At 40.0% G+C, this 3704-nt stretch overlaps 1 long non-coding RNA gene across 1 annotated transcript; it reads right to left on the bottom strand.

The window, feature by feature from the left end:
- Positions 1-468: 468 nt before the first annotated feature.
- LOC102155056 lies at positions 469-3060 on the bottom strand. The gene is made up of 3 exons (XR_005362531.1): positions 2867-3060; positions 1217-1293; positions 469-624 (listed from the first exon to the last, which is right to left on the bottom strand). It is a non-coding gene; the product is annotated as an uncharacterized LOC102155056 (long non-coding RNA).
- Between the last annotated feature and the right edge of the window lie 644 nt (positions 3061-3704).

The raw sequence follows: 3704 nt of genomic DNA, 5'->3' as shown, positions 1-3704 counted from the left end.
ATCTAATGTCAGGGCCCAAAGACACTGAAGTCATATCCTGCATTCTGGTCTTCTTCACCTCTCGGGACAGATTGCCACCAATATCCAGGAGCAAGATAAAGAGTATCACAAGGAGCTAGAGCCCACTTTACCTGAGTCATATGTTTTTAAAGTCTCTTCTGGATGCATACGAGTATGAGAAATGCATACACAGTAATGTTTGAGAAATGCATACACAGTAAAACTGCTTAAGGAATTAATATTGACCAGTATACTCAAAAACATCTAATTCAAGGAATAAATGATGCTAAAATAATCTGCATGGATTTTAAGTTGTCAATGCATTAACCATTGTCAGAGATGCACAGTGAAAATCAAGCCAAGCCTGTGTTCAGTTTATTTTTTATTTTTTAAAGATTTTTATTTTTTTATTTTTATTTTTATTTTTTATGATAGACCGAGAAAGAGAGAGAGAGGCAGAGACACAGGCAGAGGGAGAAGCAGGCTCCATGCTGGGAGCCCAATGCAGGACTTGATCCCGGGACCTCAGGATCGTGCCCTGGGCCAAAGGCAGGTGCCAAACTGCTGAGCCACCCAGGGATCCCCTGTGTTCAGTTTAATATTGGAATCCTTGAGGGATTAAATCTGGAATGAAAAACATCACACTCAATCAAGATCTAGAGTAGTCTGGATTTATATTACATATACCCCTTAATAGATTTGTTGTTTTTTTAAGGTTTCAGGTTGATCTGCTTTACACGACACTGAAATATTGCATTCAAAATCATCAAGAACTTTAGGCATAATTCAAATTTGGTGTCATTGAAATGACAATAATAATGAACATGCTATGTCTCGAGAAGAGCTGGGTTATTTTCCTCCCAGATATGGACGCATCCAGTTCAGGTTCTTTTAAGAAGACACAAAATCAGGTGCTGACTTTGGTAAACAAATGTTACCATGTGTTTCCATTTCCACCAAATTGTTGCCAGGGTGGGGAGTTTTAACAGAAGTCTCCTTTTAGCGGGAAACAATTTGTAGGACTGGGAGGAAGGGAAAGGAAAGATCCCTGGAGCAGATTTTTCCCTTCTTCTAAGAAACAGAGCAAGAGCAGATGTGTGAGAGGAGATGCTGCAGCTCGGTCCTGTGTGCTATGTCACTGGGTGCCCTCTAGAAATGAAATTTTGTCAGCTTGTTTCAGCTCACCTCTTCCTGCCATTTAAATACATCCACTCACTTTTTGTTTGCCAGCATGTTAGCTCTTGCCACCCTTTCTCATTCTTCCCAGACCTGCTTTCTTTTATTTTTTCTCCACTGTTAAAGAAAAAAAAAAAAAAACATTACTCATAACACTTGCTGAAAAAGGATCAACTTATTCAGGGGACCTCTGGAGGGGAGGGTGTGTTGCAGTAGTTGGGAAAGGGATGTGGTTCAACTTCTAACACAAGGACGATGGTGGGGGGGAGATTTCTAGCCAAGGAGCAGAGTTGGGGGAGTAGTTTACTCAGAGGAAACATTAGCTAGCAGGACTCTAGCTAGAATGATGCATTAGGATTCTTGCCAAAGGCAGGGCAGAGGAATAGATACCAAGGCACCTATGGAATAGATACCAGTTATGCCTATGGGTGATTTTCTCTAAACTGACCCAGCATGATTTTTGGTAAAACTGAACTAAAGGGGCCACAGACAGAGTCTAACATTGGAGGCTTGAGGGCTGAGAGGAGCCTGACTAGGGTCAGGTCAAGGATAGAGATGTCATCCCCATCTAAATTAAAGCCAATAATCCCTGAAGCTCTGTTATCTAGGCCTCACTGGAAAGGCACCCCTCACCAGATTCCCATGCCCTTCTAGGGTCCACTGTCATCCTTGATGTCTGAGCAAGAAATATGCTCAAGTGTAGCCTACAGACGGGTCAGCATCCTTGGTAAAACTACTGCTTCCAAAATAAGGCACAGGTCTTCCTGTTTCCATTTTCTGCCACATTACTGTAGCAGAAACCAAGAGTCATCTTTATTCTTTATTGCTCCCTGCATGCAATGCATTAGTCATTTCCCCACATTCTACCTCAAAAAAAAAAAAAAAAAAAAATGGCTGCAGCCACCATCTTAAATCACCCAGTCATTTTCTCTCTCCTGGATTCATATAACAGACTCTCAAATGGTCTCACCACTTCTTTTCTTATTCCCTTCCCTTCCCTTCCCTCCAAACTTTTCTACTCATAGGTGGGAAAAATGGCATTTGTTGAAACAAAAGTTGGATGATATTGTTAAGAGAAAAAAGCTTTCACTGGACTTTCCATTGTACTTATCATATAATCCAACTTCTTGAGTTGGCCTATAAATCCATGCATGACTTCACCCCTGTTTTTCTCTTTAACTCATCTTATTCCAATCTTCTTCTAGTTTTTTTGGTCCAGCTCACCAGACATCTCCCTTTTTCTTCCTTTGGGTCTCAGGAGAAATGTCCCCTCTGCTCTTCTCTGTCTCAATTCCTTGTTTTTTTCCTTCATAGGACTTGTTAAACTTGAATATTTTGTCTCCATCTTTAACTGGTTTTGTTGGCTGCCTCTCCCAGAAACAATTAGCTCCATAACGACTATCACCTAGCCGCCTTATTCATCACTGTATAAAATTGTCTGATACAAAGTATATACTCAGGAACTACTTCATGAAAGGATGAATGTTGTCTCCAGGGTACTTCCCCAAAGTCCTTTAGACGAGAATTTCTAGTAAGAGTACAGTAGTCTTATTTTAAGACCTTATTGTCTTTGCTTTTAGAGAGGTTTAAAATTATTTTTTAACAAATACAAGATTCTCCACTAAACTTCTCTAACCATATTCAAATTAAGTTCATTAATGAGTATAGTTGTTAATGCGATATGAATGACCTGAGTAAATGGAGAAGAGGTGTGTGTCCAAAGAAATCCATTTTGGTAAAACCATTGAAGTCTGCTTTCCATGTGTGGCACAATGTTGCCAATAAATAAAAATTCCATGTTCATTGTTATAGTCAGAGTGACTCCATAGTTACTTGGGTTCTAATAGTGACCCAACGGTGAAGTAGACTTGCTCTTCCACAACCTCAGGTGTCATTAGGAATGAGCCTGCCCTGAGGTCGTGTCTGTTCCTGCATAATCTCTGCCAGAGGTAATGATCAGTAGCGAGGAATGGCCAGTGCAGGGCTCAAAATGCTTTGGAAGGCCAAGACAGCTGTCTGAAGCAATTTGGCCTCTGACAGAATAATTGGCAGGTGCCCAAGACACACACAGTGGATTACCTTCCCTTTCCTAAAATAAGTTTGATGCCGATCAGCATTTCTCTTGGGATAATTGTGAAATTGAACCCATGATCATGTCATCAAATATCCATCTCAAGAGAACCCAAATTACGAAATCTGTATTACGCTGGAAGCCTAGTCACGTACACATTTAAGGCAAACTTTTTGGATGAATTTCAGCAGCTGCTTATCCTAAAGAGCCGAATATAAAATTCATAGGCAGCTTCTTTTGTTTGTTCTTTCAAAGGTCATATAAGAATTTCTTTGTTAATGAAGGATTCTATATAACTTTTTGGAAAGGCTGGCGTTATAGATGTTGGTAAACTCTGCTCTTGCCATAAGGTTTTATTTCCATTTGAATTCATTGTAACAAGTACCACCTAACAGCTTATGTAACAATAGGTTAGTGAATGTGATTAATATCTTCACACTTTAAGAAGAGATAGGTA

This window comes from Canis lupus, chromosome 7 (genome assembly GCF_011100685.1).
Source record: "Canis lupus familiaris isolate Mischka breed German Shepherd chromosome 7, alternate assembly UU_Cfam_GSD_1.0, whole genome shotgun sequence".
NCBI classification, from domain to species: Eukaryota; Metazoa; Chordata; class Mammalia; order Carnivora; family Canidae; genus Canis; species Canis lupus.
The sequence above is the reverse complement of the archived record's forward strand: the minus strand, read 5'-3'. Positions and strand labels throughout refer to the sequence as shown.